Source organism: Fundulus heteroclitus, chromosome 18 (assembly GCF_011125445.2).
Source record: "Fundulus heteroclitus isolate FHET01 chromosome 18, MU-UCD_Fhet_4.1, whole genome shotgun sequence".
Classification (NCBI taxonomy): Eukaryota; Metazoa; Chordata; class Actinopteri; order Cyprinodontiformes; family Fundulidae; genus Fundulus; species Fundulus heteroclitus.
The window spans coordinates 36,247,983-36,275,815 of NC_046378.1; the positions used below are offsets into that span (position 1 = coordinate 36,247,983).

Consider the following 27,833-nt stretch of genomic DNA (forward strand, 5'->3'; position numbering starts at 1 on the left):
TTGGTGCAAAAAGTGAAACTTCAAAGACATATTAACAATAAGCTGTTATTTATTATTAGAATGTAAATGAACATCTAAGCGTAGCTGCAGGATTTAATGCAACATAATAAAACTGGACATGAAAATGAGAGCAATACCCTCTTATAACAATTACCCTTGTATGGGCGTCTGTATACAGCAGACAGTGTTGTCAAAATAAATGATTAATCAATCAATCAAAAAAAAAAATCCTAAAACTTTAATGTTTTTGTCGTGGCGTTTGGCAAACAGCTTGGTGCAGTTCTGCCTCCAACCACAACCATAATCATTGTTCAGGTAGCGCTATTTATCTGAAAATTTGATTTTCTTTTTTATTGACAAGCCAGAATAAAAAACAGGCTGAAATAAAATAGAATAAGACTACTTTTAAAATGTAAGGAGTAGAAAGTAAAATGCAGAAAAATTATTACTCCACTAAAGTATAAATAACCAAACTTTCTACTTAAGGTAATGAAGTATTTGTACCTCTGCAGTACAGGAGTACTACAGAATATAAAAAATAAAAAACATTTGGTGCCGTCGCCTCTGATTGGTCCAAACGCTGCTGAAAAAGACAGGAAGCAGGGAAGTCTGAATCTTTAAAGTTAACATGTTGAAAAGTTTTTGGACCGACAACAGAAAAAATAAAAAACTTGATCTCCAAGTTTGTGTGTGAAACAAAAAGCAGCTGGTCGGCTGATCTAAGGAGCCCGTTTGGGCATTTATGAGCCAACATTAGGATTAAATTTAATTCTGTGATCCACAGGAGGCTGATGAAGGGAGGACAAATAGGTCTATCTGTAGCATTTTCACATCTGTTACAAAATGTTGTGATGAAGAGAAAAAAAACCTTACAGACAGCAAAATAAAATAAGAAATTACCCATCTCCCTCAATATTTTAAATGTAAAATGTTTCTCTACGTCTCAGATGGTCCATCGTGTGAAACAGACGGTAAACTACAATCTCTACACGCTTTTCTAAGAGCTTGTGTGCAATAGGAGAAATACTAATGCAGCATTTAAATGGCCAGAGAAATAACTGCTGGTTAAGTCCGGTCAAGCCGAAAGTCTTTATTTACGGGTCACCAGCTGAACAATCGCTGCGCCACTAATATTTTCACTTTGCCCGCTGAACAGCAGTAATCCCGCGCTGCTGCCAAACATTTCCAGGAGGAAGAGGAACGTCCACCTAGCGCGCAAAACTACAAAAATCAGAGGTTGTTGTGGTTTGACTAAATAAAAGCCTGGAGGTTGAAGAGAAAATACTCCCAGTAATAAAAAGTGAATCCTGCTGCTTCCCAACATGCAAGTCTGCTCCAGGAGGTCGAGAGGATTTATGATTTTAAATGCACCCAACAGTTTTTTTTCTCTATTTATTTACTACCAAGTTATCCAAAACAGAGCTGAAGGGAAAAAGATGCAGGGATGGTGGGAGCGCTGACTCGGCCGATCTGGGCGGATCACAAGTTAGAGGCCAGGAGCACAGCAGGAGCGTTTGATGTGAGGCGAGGCCCGCCCAGAAACACCCAGAAAAGAAACCCAGACGCCAACATCCCCGTCGTTAAAAAACATCAGCACACAGAGAGCGAGACCCGACACTAGAAAAGGCGTTTTCACAAGTAACTAAGCCCCAGTGGATGGAGGCAGATGAGCGTTCACACCGAGCCTGGTTCTGGTTCTGCTGGAGGTTCTCCTCCCTGTTAAAGGGGAGTTTTCCTCTCCACTGTCGCTTCATGCTTGCTCAGTATGAGGGATTGCTGCAAAGCCATCAACAATGCAGACGACTGTCCACTGTGGCTCTACGCTCTTTCAGGAGGAGTGAATGCTGCTTGGAGAGACTTGATGCAATCAACTGGTTCCCTTATATAGGAATTTTTTTTACCAATATGTATAATATGATTGAATTTGACTTTGTAAAGTGCCTTGAGATGACATGTTTCATGAATTGGCGCTATATAAATAAAGTTTAATTGAATTGAATTGAAATAACAGACGATATGAATCCATCTAATGATAATAATAGTCTTTATTTCTTGTTGTAACTATGTACTTTCCGATGAAATGTGTCTTCTGTATTCAACCCATCCCTTAGGAAGCAGTGGGCCGTCACTGTGTGGCCCCCTGGGAGCATTCTGTGGTTAAGGGTCAGGGACCCACAGCGGCAGGCTGTGGGAATCGAACCAGGGAACTTGCACCCTGCTCTAAAAACTAGGCCACCACTCCACCTGTGGGCAGAGCTGGGTAATAATTTAACTAGTTACATTTACTTGAGTAACCTTTTGAACAAAATATACTTGGGGTATTTCTGCTGTGCTGTACTTTTTACTTTTACTTCATGTTATTACTCAATTATCGCTACTCTTGAGTAAAAGTTCTAGCTACTCTAGTTGCTGTGAGTAACTTCATCAGTAAAGAACTGATTTGTTTGAACCAAAAAATGCACCAGAGAGACAGAAACCTGGAGTTTATGTTAAAGTGAGACTTCTTAGCTTTGTTATTTTAATGTTATTTTCTACCTGCTGAGCTCACTGAGCCATTTGGAGGTCAGATTAACGTACAGTAAACAGCATTTATTGTCATTTGCACTGTTCTAACATACTTTATATACATTAACTGCTGTCAGTATTGCTTTCAAGTTTAACGTAAAGTGTTTCTTCTGCCTGAATATGTTATTGTGTAATTTCGTTATTCTTTGAATTATTTTCATTTTTGCCTTTAATATACCAGGATTTTCACATAACCTTATATTTTTGTCTGTCCAATTGCATATTTAAAAAACTGAATCATCAATTGTTACGATTAGTTACTCAGTACTTCAGTAGCCTTCTTATTGAATACTTGAATTACTCTTTAGTAATTTATTGGCTGTCAACTTTTTACTTTTACTAGAGTAAAAATATGCAGAAGTAGTGCTACTCTTGAGTACAATTTTTGTCAACTCAACCCATTATTATCTATATTGCAAATATTCCTGATAGAAAATATGATTTCAAAAGCTCAACCAACTTGATAAATGTCCAAATTTGAAATTAAGTTTTCTGTATTATTGCTACTTTATAAACCGCAAAACCCTTTAAAGATTTGAGATTAAGTATTAAAACTACAGGAACATTACTTCACTACCAGAATGATCAAAATCATTACGTTTCAGTAATTTTTCCAGTAAGAAACGGGCTCAGAAGATTTAGAAGACGGATGGAAAAACTTTGAAACAGTCGCTTTGTTTGCATCCAATTCTTGTGAGAATTTTGAGCGAACTTTTAAAATATCGCAAAAAGAAAAACGTTTACTGGTTAGTAGCGGATTAAGCAGGAGACGCACAGCGTAACGTCGTCATACGTCGACGTTGGCTGTAATAAACAGGAAGTGGATGTCGCTAACCAGCGCGGACCACAGACCGCGGATTTTTCCTGCGTTATGGGATTATCTGAGAAGACGCCGGTAGCCGAAACAGCTGATTGGTCATGTGAGGCAAACTTTATAATCTCCTTTTGAGTTAATAACTGAATAAACTGAGACGTTTTCATTGGCTTGTGGTAAAGGAGTAAGGATTAAAACACCAATTGCAATTATAATTAAAGTTATCAACGTTTGCTGGACAAGTCAACAACTGGTTAAATAACACTTTTCCGGTATAAATAAGTTCATAATTGCTAATTGATAAACCAATTGTTAGTGCTAATCATTACAGCCTCATTTACTGTTTTTCGAAAAAGTCAAAAACCACCTCAAGCAAGTGTAAAACCTTTTTTTGAGTTAATTTGAATTTTGCCGTTTCCATCAACCCTTTCTATAACGCGATATTTCAAAATGCGCATTTAAAAAACTACTGTGTATGCAAGAAAAATAAACGATCCATATAAAAAGAGGTTCAAGAAATGAACAGAACATGAACACAGAAGACAGGAATAAAAAAAAAAAAAGAACATGCAAGTGAAGCGGGTTGATCGCACCTCAGGAAAACATGCACCTGATGATATTGGCTGCGATCAACCAGCATGTTCCTCACACTTTAGCATCTTGGCCACAATCATCTTTATCAGGAGTGGGCCTGAAACGCTTAAACAAACTCGCTGAGGGATAAAAACCGAGCCTCCAATAGGAGACGTCTGCTCGGGGCAGCAGGCAGACTGCCGCAGATTAACTGGCATGTCTGTAACAGCCGGGGTGGGGGATAAAAGTCCCAGAGAGTCCAGCAGTAAGGCCAGCAGACACAGGATGCTCTGCAGAAGCATCACACAGCATTACCAGCTCTTGCACTGCAAAAACATGTCTAAAAATAAGTTAAGTTTTCTTGAAATTAGTGTATTTGTCCTCGATTTGAGCAGCAAGTTTAAACAATCGGCCAATGGAATAAGATTTTTGCACTTTGAATAAGAACAACTCATCTCCATCATCTTATTTCAAGTGTATTTTATCCAATTATCTTATTTTACGTGTAAAAATAATCATTTCATTGGCATATCATCTTATTTACCTGTTCAAATTAAGGACAAATACACTAATTTCAAGATTTTTTTTTTTACTTATTTCTAATTCCGTTTTTGCAGTGTGATAGTTTATGTAAAGTCAGTCGGTTTGCCTTGTACAGCTCAGCAAAGGTCTGACGCTGGAGCCAGCTGGGGTGTCAGTACATCCAGGACCATGTTTTTAAAAAGGACGCCCCAGAAAGCGACCACTCCGCTTTCTATGAACCCACAATGCATCACTAACCGATGACCATCACTTTTCCAGCAGCTGCTTCCAACACTGTTCCTACTGAATGCATTTGCTACGCCCACCGCTGTCTGTCTGACACCCGCCAGGTCCTTGCAAATTCATTTACCCATCTCTGTTCTGCAGAAAAACTTTATCGGTACCAAAAGAATTTGGACAATTTCTCCAGGGTGCTAAAACTACTTTTTTGTCGCTGATTTTATTATTTACAAGCCAAGCATGAGCAGATAACGACGAAGATTCACTGCTAAAAAACAAAAACAAAAAAATTAAAAGGAGCTGTTTTTAATTAGAGTTTAATATAAAGTCAGTTAAGCTTGTGGATCATTGATCTGGTCAGTTCAGCAGTAGAGGAGATTGTTAATCAGCGTCGCTGATCCGGTGTTAATGGAATTAACAGCAGGCGCTAAAGGGGCAACAATTACTATGTTTACATGCACAAATTTTCACGATTAAATTAAAATGTATTCGGATGAAATAATCTGATTGGGCACACAATCAATTAATCCGATCATAATGTTCATGTATATGCACCTGGCTTTATTCAGAACAGAACCACTCTGACATGCACAGTTACCAAATTCCCCTTAAAAAAAAAAAAAACACAGAAGAAGAACTTCCGTCTTTGCTAAACTACAAAAATAGCAAACAAAGCAGTATTTTAGGAGTTATTTTGTCTTCTGAGCACCCAGGCTGGACTTGCACGATGTTCTATCTACGGTTGAAGCGTTACCGACTAAACAACAATTATAAGCTCTTTTATTTTTACGAACAGAAAGGTTTTGCTTCCTGACGTATTTCCGCCACTCACCAACGTGGAATTACGTCACGTTTACGCCGGCCAATCGTGCACACTCGGGCCAGTTTGCCTCAATCGGAAAAAACTTAATCCTAACTTTCTATGCATGTTGATTCGGATTAGAATATCATTCTGACTGAGCTTAATCTGATCATAATATTCCGATTGGCGTAGTTAGTAATCGGCCCTTTGTTCCGATTACTTTTGTCCATGTAAACGTAGCTAGTGAGACGACCCTAAAAAACAGGAGAGGTTCTGCAGGTGGAGGCCACAGACAGTTTAGCATCTGAGCAGCATCAGAGTCACTACCGGTATCATGAAGCCGATATCTGCACCCTGCAGTGGCTGCACAGGCAGTCCAACTCCACCAGGACGGCTTATCAATAGGTGCCATAACCTGCAGAATCTCAAGACCACAGAGGAGACTCCTGAACACAGGATGTTGCTCTAACAGAGCTGGACCGAGCGGTCAGAGGTCCTTAACCCATCAACAGGACCGGTATCTGCTCCTTTAGTGCCAGGAGGAACGGTACGGGTACGGTGATAAATGATGAGACAAATTAAATTCATTTATTCTACTGTGCAGCTCTGATTGAAACGAAAAGAAATATTGTGGAAGCAAAGCGTAACAGGAAAGAAAAACGGAAACATTTTCCTTCCGCCGTGACCCAACCGGGCTTTATTCTCAATCCCAAACTAATCTAAAAGTGATCCGGACTGAAGCCAAAAGCTTAAACCAGTACCAGAGATCTAGAAAACACCTAAAGATATACACTTCGACTCGTTTGAAACAGTTGGGAACGGTTATTATAAAACATTGCCTAAAGTAAAGAGCTGCTTCATACATGACATCAGCGAAAGGTCCCAACACCGATAAATCCTCCCGATGCGCCCATATTTACAGCCTGGGAGTAAACCAGCATCTTGGCTCTCAAACCCTGAGATTTGTCCTTGATCCGAATCCAAAAAACATGATTTTACTGCAGCCCTGAGGAGCCAAGGAACTACAAGAAGTGATGCAATGAGAGAAAAATGACAAACAAGAAGCAGATCAGAGGGGAGGAGTCGCCTAATGCGGCTTTTTAAGCGCTGATTAGTAGCAACCGAGCAGGCTGTTGACGACTGTTTGCATCCAATACATACTTCTGGAGCAGAAACTGAGATCTACAGAGCCGTAATTTAGGATTTAGTTCATCTGTGGGGGGTAACTGGGAGATGAAACCTGGAAAAACTAACAGGTTTATGTTGACCTGAGAGCAGAAACAGCTGATAGGTCAGAGCCAAATCACTTGATCATCCTTCTCTGACTGTTAATATAAAAGCAGCAACAAAAACCTCATATCCTTATCCACCCTGGCTTTTTTTTTTTTCCCGTTTTGGTTTCTCTGTTTGTTTCCCATGCGCCGCCCCGTCCCTCGCGCCCTCTTCGTGCATGGATCCGTCGACGCCTGGCTGAGCAACGAGAAAGCCTGTCTGCTGGACCGAGCCGGGCTGATGAGCTCTGGACCGAGCGGCTGTCTTCTGGCCCGATTCAGGCATTGTGCATGGGTGGTCTGCGCCGTGAAATATGACAGCGGGGTCGGCATGATAATAAAAATCTCAAATGAAACCAGATGCGAATAGATAAGAGACGTAGATTATAAATTATAATTGTGCGGCCAGAATGCTGCTCTGGATTTCTTCAGAATTAACAGTTTGAAAAGATGAGATGACGAATATTATTGGTTTTCAGTAGGGCTGAACAATTAATCGCATTTTCAATATAATCGCGATTTAAAAAAAACGCAATTTCCAAATCGCAGAGTCTGCAATTTTTGGCTATGTAACAATTAGGGAATTAGACACGTCCATTAGGTGTTGGTAAAATGTTTAAAGTGGGTTTGCCTCCACATGGAAGGGAAGACAGTTGCAGCAGTGAGATAATCTAATTTTATTACTTGTTTTAGAGTTTGTATAATCATACATAGCATTAAGTACAGGTCAATCAGTTTAATACTTAGACTTGCTTGTTGGTTGCACTTTATGTTCAACAAGGATTGATGTCCAAATCTACTAAAAACTGTTCTCTTGAATAATATTCTGATTAATAGAAGCATTAAAAGTTCTGGTTTTGAATAGTCCTTTACAAGCGTCTTTATTTAGAGGCCATTTTTGTTGCTTGTGGTTAATGCGGTGAAAAGTCAAAATTGCAATTTTGGTTGAAATATATTGTAGGCAGAACGCAATCATTTCTGCTCTGAGTTTAGATCAGTGGCGGCTGGCCCATAGGGGGCGCTCGGGCGCTGCCCTCCCTAGATGTGGAGGGGAGAAGTCAAAATATATATAGATTTTAAAAGTATTATTAATGTCAGTTTTTACTTAATAGTACGTGGCTACATGTAATAAGAATTAATAAAACACTTCTACTGATTGACTCTATCATTTAACAGTGCATTTCCACCAACAGAACGTATCATTTCTCTTCTTCTACACTTTTGGGGCTGTGACTGAAGGAGCCCTACAAGTGTAGCGAAATAACCAATCGTATACTGTTGCTAGGGAAGATTTAAAAATATTTGGCCAATCAGCATCGCCAAAATGAATGGCTTTGGGGCTCCTGGAGTAGTAGCCCTAGCTGCACAGTGATAGGTGCACTTCACGCGTGACGTCACGAGCTACATCCGCGCTACATCCGGGTAACGGTGGTCGGCAAAAACAGTACTGTTTTCGCTTACCAGCGTGACAAAACGGGTGAATTAGAGCGTACTTTTAGTTTATTTTTGGAATCTAAACAATGCCTACGACGTGTTGTGCTCCCGGTTACACACAGAAGCATTCCAAATCGTCGGATGTACGTTTGTTTCGTTTACCGAAGGACAAAGAAATGAGAAAGAAATGGATCATTTCAATGAAAAGGATGAAGGATGCCAATGGACTGTGGGAGCCATCATACTAAGACAGAATTCGCAGTCTACACTTCATCTCCGGTAAATACAACTTAATTTTGCACTAGTCATTGTTCTACTTAAATCATTATATAAATAAAAAATTAGGATAATATTAAAGTCAAGACGTAAACGTTTGTTTTGTAATAATATACGTACATGTACAATGTATGCAAACCCTCTGGCATGAGTCTGTGAAAAGGATTAATAAGACAAAAACACCAAAATAGTCTTTTGTGAACAATGTTTTTTTTATTAATTAAATGCTTATTGTGGAATCGTAGTAATTTTCCGACTTTTAATTTAAATGCATGTACTGGGTTAGGCAGGGAAATCTATTGGCCAGCCCCACCAAGATTTTTTTTCACCAGCCGCCACTGGTTTAGATGCTGTGGGTCTTTTAGCAACTAATCTCCACAGCGAGGAAACAGATTGATTTGTTGTTTGTATATGTTTAAAAAGACACGATAAATTAAACTGGGGAAAATAAAAAAAATAAAAATAAAATAAAATCGCATTAAATCGCACTATTAAGAAAAAAAATCGCAATTAGATTATTTTCCAAAATTGTTCAGCCCTAGTTTTCAGAGGAACAAGATCAGATTTAAACAGCTTTTACCAACAGAAATCATTTTTATAATGATGTAATCAAGATTTGACTTCAGGAGGATCCCATATAAAGAGGTCTTGATACCCAAGAACGTAAAAAAAAAAACTTTTTGTGTTTTCAAACAGAGTAAAAGTTTCACAAACTCTGTTTTAATCTTCTGTTAAACGTACATACAGTTCGGGGATCGGTTCATGTGTCCCAACATTATCAACTGGACCTGCTGCCAGATCCAATGGAAGATCTCAGAATTGTCTCAGAAATACTGAAGTAATTGTTCTTTGGACTTATGAGTTTAAAACTAAATTATTCGGACACCAGAAACAAGGTCACATTTGGCTAAACCCAATTACAGGATTCTGGGGAAAGAACCTCCTTCCACCTGTGAAGCATGGGGGTGGAAGAGTCATGGTTTGAGGACGCTTCGCTGCAACAGGACCTGACCAGAACCATCTGTGAGAAAAATGAACTCCAGCAGAACTCGGCCTGCAACATAATGACCGAACCGTACCAGCAAACCGACACAGGACTAGGGGTGTGCAAAATAATCGTCATGACGATGCATCGTGATTCTAAGTTTCACGATCTACTGCATCGATTCTTGACGCCAAGTATCGATTATTAATTAAAAAAAATAAATAAATAAAATTGCATTAATGGTTGGTGAACATCAGCCAAAAACAAGTGGAATACAACTTCATTGGTTTAAAGGATCACTGAGGCCATGTAAACAGCATTGATTATCCTTATTTTGTTATTTTAAGTTTAATAAATCCTAAGCACTTTTTGTCAGTGTGTCCACTCCAGTAACAGTAATATTTGTTTTCATGGCAACACCTCCAAAAATCGTTTCAATAAATACAGCTATGTATGAATTCAGTTGCTTTCAGTTATGTATCAATTGAAGACACTACCCAGATCATACACAGCCAGTCAGCCACTGGTAATGGCTGCATTTTTTTCTAACAATGTTCAGTGAAAATGTCGCAATGCATCGCGATACATCGCAATAATTCAAGTATCGTGATGCATCGTGATAGAATCGGATCGTGGCTTCTTTGGCAATACCCACCCCTACACAGGACTGGGTTTGGATAAAGGAGTTGGTGGCCTTGGGCTTAGAGCTAGAGATTGACTGATATCTTTGGCCGATTTTTGCATTTTTGTCCTGTATCGTATCATCCGATATGTGCATGCGTATCGGCTGATACCGATTTGTTAGCGTATTCAGCAGCCATGCCTTCAGATCACGTGAAGTGCATACACTGCCACTCCATCCCTGGCAGAGAGTGGCTGGTAATGTTGTAAGCCTGAGTGCCAACAACAAGGGTGCATTTTTAACTTTTGTCTAGGGCTGAGTATAATCTGGATGAGCTGATTTGATACGATTCTCGATACATAGCTCATGATACGATACGATTCTCGATATATCTCAGCTTGACATGATTTGACTCCAATATCAATATTTATTACTTTCAAATTAATGCTCAAAGTCATTCAATCCACAAAACCAGCCAAATATTATATCTATGTTCAATTTATTGAACACTGATATATTAACAGGAACATAAAGTGCATTCGGTCACAGAAGCCAAAAATGTGGCCAAACGTCTGATTTTAGGAACGAAAGTGCTTCTAAAATCCTGTCGGCCGTTCCGCAAATTCATCTCACTTGCTCTTCCTCGCTGTGAACAGTGATGGCGCGATGTAATAACGCCCCCTAGGGGCTTGGAGGTATATCGACATTGAAAACCAGAATATCGATATTAAATCGATAATAATTAAATTGTTTTTTAAAAACATCAATATTAATCTTTGTATGGATTTTTATGCACAGTCCTACTTTTGACGTAGTTTTAACTGTTTAATTTAGCAAATCTGGTCTTTGAAATTCTGCTTCTTTCTCACTGTGAGCTGGAGGGAACAGCGGTGTGTGTCTGTTTCTGGCTGATCTCTAGCTGGCGAGCTGCCACTGGCTCCCTGAGCAGGACCCTCAGTGCCAGAACGCTCCTTGAGCGATGGGTTAAATGCGGAGGACAAATTTTATTGAAATGTATGTTGCAATGACAAATAAAGATGATTATTACTGTAATAAAGACATTTGTTGCACTAAAAGAGAGAAATAAAAGTTGCATTTTGAATCCATTTTGTTGGGATGGGATGTTTTCATTATTCTAAGTCAGAACCACTGACTTAAGGAATCAGAAAATATGATATGAACGTGTTCATACGATGAGTTATTGGAGCTGTGTGTGGACAATTTGCTGAGAGACTCTGCAATGCCGCTGCATTTTACTCCAGTTCTTGAAGCTGAACTGGTTTTGGTTTTGGTTGATGCTCACCACTAACCCTAACCCATTTTTGATGCTCACCGCAATGAGCAATAAACCTCATAATTTTACAGCTGACCACAGGATTGTGATATTAAACTGCCTCATAACAATGACGGGTCACCTGCCAGAGAAAATCAACAACTCCTCACGTTTTAGTTCGAGTTCGTAGCTTTTCAGTGTGACAGAACGCTGCCACCCCAGTTTTAAAAAGGCTAGACACCATAAAGCAACATTTAGGTCGCCCTCTATGCTGTAATACTTTAATATCAGCTCACTGCCGCTGACGGTGACGGTTTATGGGCTGTTCTGTCCACTGGTGCAGACGCAGGACAGCGGGCGCTAAAAAGATCCCATGCTATTAGTAAAAAGCACAGTGGTAGCGGGTGAGACCTACAGATGAGTGTTTTTGAACAAAAAGCACAGAGCATATATTAATATTGTATTTTCAGACCATAAGTCGCAGGATCAGCCGGACTATGAAAGTAAGAGCGACGTATAGTCTGAAAAATAAAGTAATAAAAGTATCCCATTGACCTTAAGGTCTACGTTAACAAAACCTCCAGGTTTTAGAAACCTTATCCTGAAGTAATAAGAGCGTCCACAAGGTCGGGCTATTTTATTCAAGTACTGCAGCTGGAAACACGCTCAGTAGAAATACAGAGGTAGAGTTTGACAAAGGCTTCAGCTAAATCTGTTATTTTTCCCCAAGCCAATGGATCAATGAGGAGAGTTAAATTATAGCTAATATTTTTCAACTTCACGGTAATATTCTTTAAAGCAGCACAGTAAGTTCTGACCTAAGTATTAGCCTAATTTGAGATATATTAAATTATTCTTCAGGTCAATATGCAGCACTTGGTGTACATGGATGCTCCGGGCGGGCTGCCCTTCTCAAAAACTCGTCTATGTAACTTGAAAGGGTCGGATCCGTTGTCGAATGGGTCATTCTCGTTATCTGTGATCACTTACCTGTTCAGACTTATTTTTGGTTCTCTGATGAAGGATTTAATCTAGAGGGGTGAATGTGGCTCTGTCTTTACAAGTGACTCCATGATTTCTCAATCTTCTGGTCCAAAGAGGCCTGCTAGCAGATTCCAAAACCCAGAGGGAGACTGTTTAATTTAGCCACAGTGCAGTGTTGCCAGGGGCCTTCAGGGGCGCTAAACTTGGAACTTACAAGGCTAGCGCCCCTAGTGGCCAACAGTTACGTGGTGCTGCAATGACTCTTTGGCTCCTTCCAAATACCTCTAATTAAAGCTCCTGCTTCTTGACCTTTTATGGGTTTACCAGTAAGAGCATTATCACGGGGAGGAATGGAGCTTTGGACTGCTGTGCCGGTTTCAGACAGCCTTTAACTCCGACGTCATTACGTGACGGAAACGCACAAGGATGATGCGAGTCAAATCAGGACCTGCAGCCTTCAGAAAATTAACTTGTGCCCTCTTCTCTCCAGCCATTTCCGTTGATTTCTGTGAGGTGGCCTGTGCTTATACGTCCCACAAAAGGATTGTGGGATTCCTTATAGCTTCTTTTCACCGTTAAGAGACATCGCAAGGTTCCTATGCTAAATTAGCTGTGAGAGGAAGCATACAGGCTCCTTTTCCTACTTCCTTCCTTACTGAGTGCTGTATTCGGACAGCACTTATCATGGCGACCGCTGACGCACTTCGTTGGCGGAAGAGTCTTTACCCAATAAAGGTTTTCAAATGGAGCCTTTGAATGTTTGGGAATCTACACCCATTACTAGGGGAATCAGCCTAGTAATGCATAAACAAATGGTTATTTATTTTGTACATATTGGACTTATTGAACAGTTTGACACATACTTCTTATTGTGTAAACTCTAAAACCCAAGTCCCAGATGAGAAGCTGCACAAATCAACTCTTTATGTGTCTGAAAGTAACTTTTTTACTGAATTGAAATAAAAGTTGACAATTTAACAAGCAGCAGCCTCAGTATCATTAACATTTTTGCGATCTCAAGCTCTATCTTCCTCAGGAGCATCCAAAGATGCATATTTTCAAACCATTTTTTGTAGAATGACCCCTTTTTTTCCCTTAACATTTTATTACAGAATTATAAACACACCTAAATCATTTAAAGGCAACAGACTTAAGTTAGTTGTTTTTCTAGCTGTAATCTGAGTTATGGGTTTCAAAGTATGCAAGATTTAGAAAAATAATTCAAAATCTGGTTTTTAGATTTTTTTTAAATATAGAAAAATAGAAAAATCGTCAAACTTGTACATAAAGGAAAATTAATGCATTTCCTTCAATGGAAAATTACATTTTTAAATAAAATTATGTCAAAAAAATTGCAGTTAGTTGGCAATCAAAATGCAAGAATGACTAGCTAATAGAATTAGAAAGAATATTCCTTACACTATTATTGTCGCTCTTTGCAGTAAAACACTGATTTAACATTTCTTAATTACCTTTACATTTTAAAAATTGGTAACTTCCTCACTATATTGGGCCAAAATTATAAAGTCTAAAGAGCGGTTCTGGGGACGCATGTTGCAGTCCACTGATCTGTAGCGTTATTGCAATTATTTGATTTCCATTTAGTTTCAGCCAAAAACACAGTTATAAATCAAAACATGCTCAAATATGTGAAACACGTATCAAGTATTAGACTTAATGATAAATGTTTTATTTAAGCGTCCTTCGTAGATGAGGAAGGATTTATTAGGAAGAATACATTTATTAGGAAGATCTTATTGTGCCCTTTCCATCCGCTTTATATTTTTAGATACAACATAAAGCACTACATGTCAAGAGCTAAGAGAGCTTTAATGTCTAATGATAAGACATTCTCACAACCAAGGTAACAAGCAGTTAGTCGCACCGTGTTAATAGAGGTTAATTACTTTTAGGCGCTGATTAAAAAAAAAATAAAAAATAAAAAAGGGATTTATTCCTCCCGGTTTAAACCGAGAGCACAAAAACAAGCAGATTTAGGAGATCTAGGCTCTTGTAGTTTTCACTGAATTACATAAAACAGACTGATTTCTGTGCATAAACCCACCCCAGCCAACCAAACCGACTCCACAGGCCGGTTTAAAACCCGCAAACCCCCCCCCCCCCCCTCTCTGTGCAGCTCCATGTGTCACCAACACTTGTGCAAATACAGACAGATGACTGTGGATGTGGAGCCCAGCAGCTGCCTGCAACAGGTCCGGGTGGGTTAGAGAAGGGAGCAGCGGCCCGGTAGAACCTCTCAGTGACAACAACAACAAAGTTATTGTTGCTGCTTTCTCCTCTCTGACTCAGGGTTTCATCCCCGGTGAGAGGCTTTGGTTTACAGCGGGGCTGGTTCAGGGCTTTTTAAAAAAAAAGGCAGCAGGAAGAGACGTTTAAGTTTGTGGTAAAAGTCAGACTCGCTTATACTCACTTTCAGCGGTGGTCAGACCCGAAGCAGAACCGAGCCCACCAGATAAACCCAGAACCTTCCTGCCTTCCTGCCTGCAGCGACGCGGCTGTCTGCGCCGTCCGACACGGAGGAGAGGAGAGGAGACGGCCGTGGGCTCGGAAACACGCAGCGTGTCGCCTTCCTTCGGTTTCACTGTGGTGACGTTTCCGAGTGAGACAGCCGGTCCCAGAGGAGGAGGATGAGGAGGAGGAGGAGGGGGGGGGGGGGGGGGGGGTTAGCACGGCTGTGTTAGCAGCCAAACACGGGTAACAGGTCCAACAGCGACGCCTCTTCCTCCTCTTTCTCTTCCTCCTCGCGCAGCTGCAGGTGTTTTGTTACCTGCATGGTGACGTCACACCAATTTGACTTTTTACACTTCCTGTTTCCAGGTTTATTTGCAGGACTGTTTCTATTTACTCCCCCCACCCCACCTCCAACCTTCACTTTGTTTTAATTATCAACAGATGAGAAGTGAACATTTACAAAATCTTTAAAAAAAAATTATGGAGGACCGAAACTGACAGAATTACAAGCAGGAAATATATTAATGGTCCTAATAACTAAACCTATGAAAGTAATTGTACCAATTAAAGATTTTTTTATTATGTTTGTTTAAAAAAACAAAAAAAAATCCCCTTTATTTACCTTGTTTTTTTTAAATCGTTATCTCTAATTCAAACATGTTTTTTAAGTAGCGGGTCACCTATAGGGTGGCTGGGAGGGAAGATATATTCAATAAGGTGTGAGGCCCATTTATAGTTAATCTAGAAATGGGCCCATTTATTAGATACAGCTGCAGGATTGATAGACTTTCTAGGGTTTTTTTTTTTTTTTTGTCTCATATTGTTTTGTGATCTATGTTCTAGGTTGTGGATCTGGCTTGTTCTCTACATTGCTGCTGGACTGCATTTTAAGTTGTTGTTTTTTCTGTTGTTTTTTTTGTGGTTATTTGTTTAAAAAAAAACAAGGGGTGGGGGGGCTGGGCACAAGATGCACTTATCTATCTTTCTGATTCACTTAACTGTAACCAGGTAATGTGTATTTGTTTGTGTATGTCTGGCAAAACCATTAATAAAAAAACATTTAAAAAAGTTTTTTTAAGTGAAATTTTATTATTTTCGATAGAAAGAACTAAAGAATAATTTTGTGAAGAACTAAAGGTATATCTTTAGATGTACTATGGTTATGGACGACAGTGGAGCAAGATTTAGCGAGTTCGTCCTGCGTTTGCCGGTTCGATCCTGTGCCACGACCGTCTCAGTCGTTGTGTCCTTGGGCAAGACACTTCTCCCACATAACCAGCTGGCGGTGGTCAGTGGCAATAAGCTTTTTTATTTGCATGTATTCTTTTTAAAAAATGTCTCTCTTATTTTTATTAATGCATTTCTGTATCATTATGGAAATAATGTAGGCGGTCCTTAGTGGGGTTTGCTGCTCTACCATTGGTCAATCAGAAGGAGGGGGAGGATCCGTGTGTGGATCCTATGACTATAGGAGCAGACCTTTAGGCGTTCACAGAGTCTGTTTAAAATTTTTAAATGTTCTAAATCGTGAAAAAATGGAGAGTTAGGAATTACTGAAAATTTTGTTGGTGTTTATTTTATTTTTTTCAATCTAAGACATATAGGCAGGCATAGATTATATATGCAAGACAGGTATATATAGAGTAAAATTTCACCAAATTAAAAAAAATTTGTGGTGATCCATCACAAAAAAAATAAGAATAAAAACGTGTAAATTACAGGTTGAAATATACCAAAATGGGTAAGAAGTCAAGGGAGCTGTAGCCATTTAGAGCTCAGCAGATTTTTCTCCAGTACCTGTGACGTTTGCATTGTTTGAGCTGAGTATTGGGTTACCTTATTAAAATACGCTGACATAAATCTTGGGTTTTGTCCACCTTTCTTTCTCCATGATCATATTTAACTGAATGAAAAACCTTAATCTTCCCAAATAGAGTTCAGGAACAGCAGGGCGTCCTCTCTTTTTAAATTTGCCCCACCGAACATTGAATTTCGCAATTTGTTCCGCACATTAACTTTCTGCACGTGTAATAAAACAATGCTGTCTTCGTTCGGTTGTACCGTTACAACCCAAATATTCAACAATTTAGCTCAAAAACTGGTGCTTCTAACCTCTCAAATGCTTTCCTTTTGCCACTAGATAAATACTCCCGCTTAGGCAACAAGTTGTGACAGTCTGCCTCAAATTAGCTTGTTTATCTAATCAAAGCATGCTGCTGTGAAATACCAAGTCTGCCTGTTAATATAAACACATTCATCACCAGACTGACACAGCCAGGGCCAAATTACAACACATGATGTAAGAATATTGGTCAATTTGTTTTTTTAAGAAGAAATTCAAAAGAAATCAGAGCGTGGATCACTGATTACCTACTTCCAACACAGCTAAATAAACCTGTAGTTTGCATAAACAAATGGCTGATTCACAAATTAATACACAATTTTGTAGATTAAAATAATCAGAACACAATCAGGTCCAATGTAAAGTTCCCGAACAGAGTTCATCTTAGTTCCCAGGAACGCATTTAATATCTGAACGTATTTAATACCCGACAACAAAGCCTCGGCCCGCATAAGGAGAAAGCCTGTTGACATTCCTCTGAGAGTAAAAATACAGCAGAAACTGGTTCACCCAACATATCAGAGCCAGAGACGCACAGAGCTGCCAATCCGGAGGCCAAGTTCAAACAAAGCATGCACTGTTGCAGCCAATCAGGGCTGACTTTCAAAGGCAGGCTGTGGAATGTGGAAAGGTCAACGATAAAGACAGAGAAAGCCGGGTAAATGAGTACATAAAGGTAACTTCCACACATTTCCACACAAACACAGACGAGACGTTCTGAGGGCCGACACGCCAGAGGGAAGCCTTTTCATGCTTTCCACGCTCTGACCGACGAATAAATGCTTTAAACAACCTAATTACAGTTTACTAGCCTAACTAGAGGGCTACTACGACGATACATGCAATAGAAAGGAACAGTGACCATTAAAAAGGTGCCAAAAATATGAAAAATAATCAAATATGACTAAGTTTAGTGATGCCTCTATGTTCCATATCCCTTTTATCTGCATGATATACGTGACTTTATTTTATGCCATTTCAGCGCTAAATTACAAAAAACTATTTTACAAAAATTACAATAATGCGATAAAAATAACCCACTAAAAAATATTTACACACAAACCTTGAAGAAAACATTTAAAAAAATGTATTCTTCAAATAAAATTAAGACCTCTCACCATCTTGTTTTAACCAAACTTCTTATGATGATCCATTAAAGCTTCAACCTTGTATTAAAGCCATGGGAACCAAACTTACGCTGTAGAAACTATTCAAAATATGCAAAAGAAAATAGTCATGTACACACAAAGAAAACCTTGACTATTGTTAAAGAATGAAACCCAGCACTAAGGGTGAACAAAATAATACGGAAATTAATCAAAAGCTAAACGTGAAGATGCCTGTCCTAGATAAGCTTTAGTGGAAACGACATAATTCAGTGAGTCATAAGCAAAAGAAACTGCCGTATGAATTTCTACACAACAGGACCGGCCACTTACTTTATGAGTTATAATAAATCCAGGAAGGATTTCTGCTTCAGCGAGAAACAAAAACGACTTTCAGTCACACCGAACAACAAGACGGACAAGAATGTGCCAAACCTGATACTTGTTAGCTCACGCTTATAATTAGATTACGTTTCAATAAATTCTACACATGAAAACAAAACCACACACACACACACACCTACTGAGAGAATGTGGGGTGTTGACGCTAGCAGCCAACATGTGCAACGTGTCGGGGCATCCAGCAGCGGTGGGGCATCGTCAACAGTTCTCTCATAAAATGTGTCGACTTATGATTTTCCAGTTTTCCCGTTTCGGTTTTGAGGGAAAATAGTGGCTAAAGGAATTTGGAGCAGACCGATCGAGCAGCAGGAACGTGACCGGATATACGTTCAAGTTGAGTTTAGTGTTGGGAGGTAATCACCAACCAGTTTATATATATATATATATATATATATATATATATATATATATATATATATATATATATATATATATATTATATATATAGATGTATAGATAGATGTATAGATAGATGTATAGATAGATGTATAGATAGATAGATAGATAGATAGATAGATAGATAGATAGATAGATAGATAGATAGATAGATAGATAGATAGATAGATAGATAGATAGATAGATAGATAGATAGATAGATAGATAGATAGATAGATAGATAGATAGATAGATAGATAGATAGATAGATAGATAGATAGATAGATAGATAGATAGATAGATAGATAGATAGATACTGGAAAATCCAGCATATTTGTTAAATAATGTCTTTGGTTCTGAGGAACTAAATACAGACAAATCCAAAAACACAAAGTTTATCCATATTCTAAATCTCTTTTACCCATCATGATGTGGAAAATGTAAAACACAAACCCTGCTTATACAGTTTTAAAACGATCTAAATGATTGGATGTAAAATCTGATTGTAGTCAACTAACTAAAATAAATAAAATGTTATTTTGGACTAAACTACTCAGTAAAAGGCACTTTTGGCCTGAATAACAACAGCCTGCTCCTCTCCAGTGTTAGTGTCTTGTTAACCATGCAACTCATGGCAGCTCTGTCATTACATAATGACGTCATGTATTAGTACACAGAAGCAATGAGGGGAGGATTTTCTTTTGCGTCACGTCATCCTTCTCCCTTAATGGGGGAAAAAAAAACCAGTCGTTTATTGACGTTAGTGCTGAAAACGCAGCTCACATTTGGGACGCAGCAGAAAAGTGACCTATGAAGCTGCTGGGAAGCCCCCGCTCTGCTGGAAAGGATCAACTAAAGCTGGTGTTGGAGATTGCTCACGGTGTGAAAAACGTGACGATAACTGGAGAGATGCTTTGAGGAGTTCTGTTTTGGAAATATTAATAATAAAAGGATCAAAGGGGGGGGGGGGGGGACTGGATCTTGCAGCTATAAACATGTCAAGTCCTGACTGAATTATCCAGACTATTAAAGATGAAAGCTTTTTGATTCCCCCAGCTTTTCCATCTCACTGTAACAAACAGGGATCCACCAGAACCCACAACTGGAACCGGGGCGACACGCTGCCACCGTCCAGAAGTCTCTGTTTTTTTTTCCGTAAATCCTGCGAAACACTGAGAGCAAACGAGCCCGACCACCATTTCCCAGCCTGGAAACCACTTCAAGACAGCTAATGCCGAGTTCACACGGCAGGATAATTAGCCAGATTTTTGCCCAGAAATTCACCTTCCAACAATCTTAGGAAAACACGCAGATTATCAGGATGGTTCTTATTATTATTGTCTTAAGATCTATTGATCTAGTACGCTCCGAGGGACGTCGCTCTGTCCTCAAATGGTGGATATTTGAGATGTTGGATTGTCTCGGCATGTTGCATTTCCGTGAACTCTAACACAATTTGAACATTACCTTGAGGAATATATCTCTCCCTTTCTTTAGGCTGAAGCCCCTTTAGCTGCATCAGAGGACTGCGTGCACATAGACAGCAAAAGTCACAAAATTAACCCAAATTACGCCTCACTCTGATAAATATGTAGAAACATAAACATACTTTGCCGTGCATAATTTATCTGTAAGTAAGCAGCTCCTTCGTATCTTATCAGCTGCAGCAGTAACAGAGGAAAGCCTGTCCTTCACCTTATCTGGCCTAAAACTTTCAGTTCATACCAACAATAACGACCTTGTTGCTCTTTTTCTCACCGTTCTAAAGCTTCCTATTTAAGTTTGGTTGTGCTTGAAAACAAGTCTGACTTCTACAGTGGAGAAGCAATGATGGCTCCATGCTCTATCAGCTCAATCAGGTGTCAATCAGGGCCCTGCAGGACAACAGTCGGCCCATCTGGCAGCTTCTCTTTACTCACTGTGGTGCACACGTTAAGTTTAAGTAGTTAAATTGTCTTTCCAACAATGTATGTGGAAACTCAGCAAGTTTTTTTGTTGTTTTTTTTATCTGATAAATGCTTCAGGCTGTGTTTTAAAGCTGCATCTTTGCAGCACATATTTACAAGATGCCATAATTAGGGGTCTGTAGATAAAACAGAAATGCTGCTGCCTCAGAACCCCAGCAGCTCCAGGCCAACGCTGCTCTGCGTGTTATTTATTTTCTCCCATTCTTCACCCCCCCTAGCCTCGTGAGACCATCCTGATCTCGCGAGGTTTCAAGGTTTCACTCGCAGATCAGTCTGGATACCCTCCGTTGAAGAAAATTTGGAGCCGTTCACCAAACGAACGTCCAATCAGCGTTGTCTTTGAGGCGGGTTGAGGTGTGACGCAACGGGAAGCGCGTCAGTTCAGTCTAAAGAACATGGCGGCTTCAGCCGATGAAACTAGCGTTAGCGCGGCTATCGAGCAAGTTTTATCGGAATTACAGAGTATTTATTTGCTGAGTTAACGAGCCTTTACCTGCAGCAGCAAGAGTAGCTTGGCTTGTGGTTGTGTTTTCGTCGTCGCTCTGTTACGAGCGACGACGAATCTGATTGGTTTATTTGGCCCGTCTATCACCAACATAGGCCAATCAGCTGACCAGTATTTTCGCCCCTTCCCAAAATTACTTCAACGGAAGGTTTCCAGATGGATATGCGGAGCAAATCTATCTGGCGGAGTCAGGTAACACCCCCCCCCCCCCCCCCCCAAAAAAAAAGCAGGACTTGTGTAACCAGGCTTAGTTTGATCCTGCGGACCTTTATTGTAGTCTATCTTGAGCTGTTACTTCTGCATCCTGTCTCCCTTTTGTACCTATTGTTCAGCCTTCTGACTAACTTCCATAGAAATTAAACAACATTTAAGCCCAATATATTGAATTGAAATAATCTTAGTGACGTGTGCAACATCGCAAAGGACAGCATGGGTCCTTCTTTCTGTATTTGTACGTTCACAAACATACGAGAATCCATCCTGTACCGCTCTGGCTTGAACTGTTCAGGATGGAACCAAAACCTTTTAGGCCAATCACGTCGCCGTATTATGGTTTAAGGCGGGGCATACAGCTGTGACGAAAGCTAGAGCTGCAGAGCCGCCAGCTGAACCAACATGAACATGGCAGCGCAGGAGGACGGGCGTTTAGCTGCTGCTATCACATTTTGTCAGAATCCACAATTGGCACTAGCGTCACTATCCAAATAAGAACGCACTGACCCACCTAACTTGTTGTGGTTTCTCATGGTGCCTGCTGCTGATGTCATTTTCAGCCCATTCCGTGATTGGCTAAAAACCAACCTGTGGTAGGCTGGCACTAGGTGTTGATTCACCCAGTTTCCTAGAACGGATTCGATGGGAGTAGAACAGAGAGTAGTACACGTCATCAATCTGGTTTGACGAGTTACCTCCTATCATCCAGCCAACCAACAGTGCTCAGGAACAAGTTGGGGAGGGGCACCGCCGTGTTAAGCCATGCTGATGGAGACGGCTCTGGTCACTTTCTCTAGCATCTCATTAAAATACTAAAGCCTTTAAGAATGCTGTAATTTTTAAGACCTCCATGTGGCTCGATGGCACCTTCTGTCTAATTTATTAAGAGTCATCAATTTAAAACAATAATCAGAACCACAATCAATGGAAAAAAAGTTAAAATATAAAGTCTTCAGAAAGCACCATGCGATTAAAATGATTTTTGCTCCACTTATTTGTCAAATTACTAAACTACAGAGAAGAAAATTATCCTTTTTGGTAAATAAGTACAAAATGGCTTGTTTATGATTTAATAATAGAAGATCTGAACTTTAATGCTGGACTATCAATAATCATAACATGCTTTTTGGATCAGCCATTGCTAATTTAGCATATAAGCTGAATAGAAACAAGAGCTCCACAAAGAACCTTTAGACTTGAAGCCAAGAGCCGATGTCATGTCAAAGCTACTAATATTTATACGATCATTTTATTTCTCCTTTGCAAAGTTATCTTTTGTGCAAATGATATCTCGGTAAGCAGAACTTTGGCAAAAGTAAACTCTTCAGACACCAAAAGATGCTGAGGATCAACTTAAATCCCGACTACTCGCCAGCCTTGAACTACAGGCACCTCAACATGTTTTCTTGTCTATTTAGCCCCATTTACACTACCCTTGTTAACCGATCCATGCCGAGCTCAGTCCGAGCTTGGATCAGTTAACTGTGCCGAGTTTGGTTCTGACGACCATTTACACATCATGCTAGCACGGTTCCTCGCCACCTAGTGACGATCTGCGGTACTACTGCTCTCTAGGATTGAAGGAAGAAATCAAGCAAATCAAAGGCGAAGACGGCAACTTTTGGTGAATTTACTTGACAGAGTCGGCTTTTGGGAAGTGGATAAGACAAACAAACATCTAATAAAGATTTACAGACGCAGGACACAACCACAGACGTTGAGGTGTATGTATGTACAAATGTATACATGAATGTATATGCACATATACGTGTAGGTACGTATATATATATTATATATATTATATATATATATATATATATATATATATATATATATATATATATATATATATATATATATATATATATATATATAGGAAACAAGTATTTTTCTGAATGGATGAAATGTCAGCTGACGGCACGGAGATGACGCTGTCTGCTCATGCGCTCTTTGTTATCAGAAAACCAGACCACTGAAAAACCGGGCCGAACCCACCCCTGGAACTGGTCTGCATTTAGCGCGGCCCGGTTGTGTCTGGCTCAGTTCGGTTCAGTTTGCGTTCCATTTACACTCGATAGTTCTCTCAGTTACCGAGCTCGGATCGTTCTCGGCACGGTTAAAAAGGGCTAGTGTAAACGGAGTATTAAGTGCCGTCATCGTTAGGACGAGTACACTGAGAGCCGTTGGGTCAATCAAGCCTATTCCAGCATTGAAGATCACCATGCAGTGGATTCACTGACTGTGGGTCCACAGCAACTTCACTCTGCACCGAGTGCTTTGCAAGACGCTGCTCCCCAGCTATGATGTATAACGTGAGAGAACAGGGACCCCTGCACTCACCTCTGGTATCTAAAGAATGTGTTGCGTGTGCCCGGCACCAATCGCACAACTTTACTAACGGAAAATCTTCCCTCCATCCACTGCCCACACAAACCATCATGTAGGAACACAGTGCTTGTAAGATTCTGCTGTTCCAAGAACAAATGCAGAAAAGAGAAAGGCGCTCCAGAAATACTTCTAGTGAACAATATGCATAAAAAAAAAAAGTACTGATTATAATTAAATGTTAGGCTGACATCTTTATCTTGTTTAGGAAAATGTTTTCCATGCTAAGTTTAACGAGAAATGTTCAGAATCAAATCCAAAGATTTTTTTCCCCTCAATTTAAAGCATATTCTTTTTGAAGGACCAATACTTAGATTAGAGCTTTTTCTAATCTGTCCATCAACAGCATTTAAACAGATTAAAATATAAACTTGATTGCACCTCAGCGGGGAAATAAAGGCGTACCAGCAGCAAAGTGAGAGGCAAGTCGAAGCATGAAGGTTCACACAAAGGTAAAAATGTAAAAACAGAAAGTAAGAATAAGGAAAAGGTGCAGTACGGGTAATATCACTTTGGATTAATCTAATAGATTTTATCTCAAAACAATTAAAATACTGAGTTTCCCGTTCGTTGTTGATGGTTTAAAGCTATTAGCCGGACTATCAGTAAAATCAATCAAACTTACTTTAAATATATAGATTGTGTATACGCGACTAATCCTGCAGTACGCGTCTTTGTAGGTTACTGTAATATGAAAGAAAAGACGCAATACTGTCCACTGCAAGTATATTTATCACTCATTCAACATCTTTATTGATTCCAGACACAAAAAACTTAATTATCGTTTAATATAGCTGTGTAGAAAGGAATACGTTTTTTTCTGTACACATTGTAATTTTTCAAAATCTCATATTCCTTTCTCTTTTAAAAATGATTTCCCTATTTTTTGGTTACATTTTATTCCTGTAGTATTTGTATATTTCTTTTTACTTTAGTGGAATACGTAGTGAAGTTCTGCCTGTGGACTGAATAACAGCTATTCTACTCTATTTTATTCTGTCCTCTATGGAAAAGGTCTGCACTCATAACAACTTAAGTCTCAACATCTCCAATACCATGGTTGTTAACGTCTGTAAAAACTCACCTTCATCTTTTTATAATCAGTAAGCAATTTGTACAAAAAATCAATAATTTTGAAACTTTAGTTTTGTTCATATCGACTAATCTTAAATGGAATAAACATTTCCGCCTTATTGTGAAAAACACTTACTAATCTGATTTACAGCAGCTAAATAAGTCCTATGGATGTAATGCATGACTGCTAAGGGAAGACTTGCTGACATCGTTGCAATATTTAACAAAGTTGCCATCACCAAATGCTCTAAAGTCTTGCAGCTCTAGGTGGAAAAAAAGTCTGTAAAAACATGTTAAACAGATTAAATAAAGTATGACTTTTAAGATTAGATGTAAAGCGTGTTTTAACACTCATAATTTAGCACCGGGACTACCTTTTATTTCGAAAAACACTATTTCTAAACTGTCAGGGGAGTTTAAAGAGCTTTAATCTATTTAACTGAATTTATTCCCAAAAAATAGGCTGTTTTTAGCCATTAAACTGATGACATTTTAACAACCAAGTTATTTTCAGGTTTAATAAAATATTTTCTTTATTAAAAAAAATTACAATTCAAAATCTGTAAATTGTTGAAAAAAAGAATATTAAACGGAATTTAAAAAAACTAAGGACCTGCTATAATCTCAGCGTGGTTGTTGTGCCTGTTGTGACGTCACTAACCTAAACACTGACAACCCAGAATTAGTTTTTTGTATTTTTTTTATGTGATTTTATTTTTTTATCGTATTTGGTGAAATCCTTCGGTTGAAATCAACACTTCAGGACTCGGCTGCGTTTTTGTGCTCAGTTTCTGTTTCTTAGAAAAAATAATAATAATACACGTCTGGGAAGTTCCTTTAAATCTCGGTAATTGTGAAATAAGAACACATTGAGTGGAAGCAATTCGTCAAAGCTTAAAATAATTGACAATTCTGCCGGAATTCTACTGCGGATCAGTTTGTCTGACTCTACCAGAACTATCGGGTGCTCTAGATGAGTCGTGCAGCGGTGTAAAACTGACCAAAAAACCGAGTTAAAGAGGTCAGATGTATTGGAGGTACCTTCACAAGTGACTTATCACGTTCAGTTTAGGCCATAAATATCAAGAAGTAAACTTTCCACCAGGCTGTGGGCGAGTTTTTATAAAAACAGAGAGAGAGAAGGCTGATCTGCTCGCAGCGGAGACAGCCTGGAGAGAAGCGAGAGCGGCTAACGTTAGCTCCTGTTAGCCCCTTGACGCGAAGCGGGGCCACAAAACAAGCTTTAAATACTTTTTTACTAAAGCTGAAGTCGTTTACTCACCCGGAGAGACACGGAGAAACTCTTTCCGCTGCCTCGGAGGGGTGTCGGTAAACTTCCCCGGGCCTAGAAGAGCATGAGCAGGATAAGTTTGGGGGGAAACTGTCTGACACTAGCTGAACTCTCTTACTTTTCAGGCGCCATGTTGAACAGGGAAAAGAGTACATCCGGGAAACTGGGGCCGAGCGTCACCGTGGAAACGGATCGGCGTTAGCACAGTCCCGCCTGAATATTCACGTGACTGTTGTTGTCCTAATCTCTCTGTCTTTCACGTCCAAAAACCAGCACGTCTTGGTGAAGGTTGATTATTTTTATTTTAGTAAAAATAAATATAAAGCTATAAACCCATCAGCTTTTATTAGGGTTTTCATTTGCTGAGCGTTAATGGTGAGAAATAGCTTTTATTTCGATCATGAAGGCCAAACCACTGAGGGGTTGGGGCTTCATAAAACAGTCCATCAGACCTTTTTTTGTAATTATTATTATTATATATTTAAAGCCTCTCATTTTTGCCATCTTCTTCGCTCAGAATTATAGTGTTTCAAGTAACTAAAGCAAACAGGAGCAGATTATTTTATCTATTGTTTGTTTTTATTTGCATATTACACAGATAGCTAAGAAAATACTAACACTATGTACTTTAGTTTTTGTTTATGTAAATAAACATTCTTTATTATTTTTCTGCTGAAAATGTATTTATCTGTGGAACTCATCTATATGTATCTAAGGCTTAGATACATATAGATGAGTTCCACATATAGTTCCTTATATAGCTCTGATTCTAAGCTAGAAAAGTAGTATATACTAATATATATATATATACTAATATATATACTAATATATATATATATATATATATATATATATATATATATATATATATATATATATATATATATATATACGTGGCATTGTTATTGAGATGTTCTCAATGAATCGATTGTTATTTTGGATGAGAACCTTATCCATGACTACAATACAATTGTGAGCCATTAGGTGTGGTTCTGTGTGTTTTCAGTAAGCGTGCCTTTATTTGGGCTCATTGTCAGTGTTTGTGTTGGGATTCAAGAGTCTACTGATGTCCTTCTGCAGCTCCAAAGCTTCTTCTTCAGTAGAATCGAGCTGACTTCAGGGTGGACTAGAAGGCTCAACAGCTGTATTTTTATGCATGGTTAGAAGCTGAAGAGGAGCGATGACTCAATGGTAACTGATTCATCCGGAGATGCAGCAGAGAAACAGATGTTGCTGATATAATAACAGCCTCCTCCTTTTGGCCCACTCCCCGAGTGTCCTGTTGCAGGAGCTATTTGGCAGCAACACGCCCTCTGAGAACACATATTTGGATTGAGTTTGAATCCTGAGCTGATCATCCTGTCTGGTAAACAATGAGCTTCTGAGCCCCCTTTAGCAGCTGTGAAATAAGGGAGATTTGTGTTTAGGGAACAGGAAGAATAACCTGCAAATGAAAGTTGGGACAAAAAAACCCCCCAAAAGAATCATTTAACGTCTGTAACGCAGGGAGGAATGGTCTCAGAAAAATAATTCTGTTCTGTTGTGATGGCAGTTTTTTCC

At 39.2% G+C, this 27,833-nt stretch overlaps 1 protein-coding gene across 3 annotated transcripts in view; it reads right to left on the minus strand.

Annotated features, from left to right (window-relative positions):
• Positions 1-26,429, minus strand: part of pak4 (p21 protein (Cdc42/Rac)-activated kinase 4) — a 59,024-nt gene extending 32,595 nt beyond the window's left edge. For 2 of the 3 annotated variants that reach the window (XM_021319391.2, XM_012868301.3), the window contains exon 1: positions 26,265-26,429. The gene's annotated coding sequence lies outside the window, so the exon portion shown is untranslated. Of the gene's footprint in view, positions 1-14,792; positions 14,976-26,264 lie in introns of those variants that run through there. The other variant, XM_021319390.2, reaches the window with a different exon arrangement.
• Between the last annotated feature and the right edge of the window lie 1,404 nt (positions 26,430-27,833).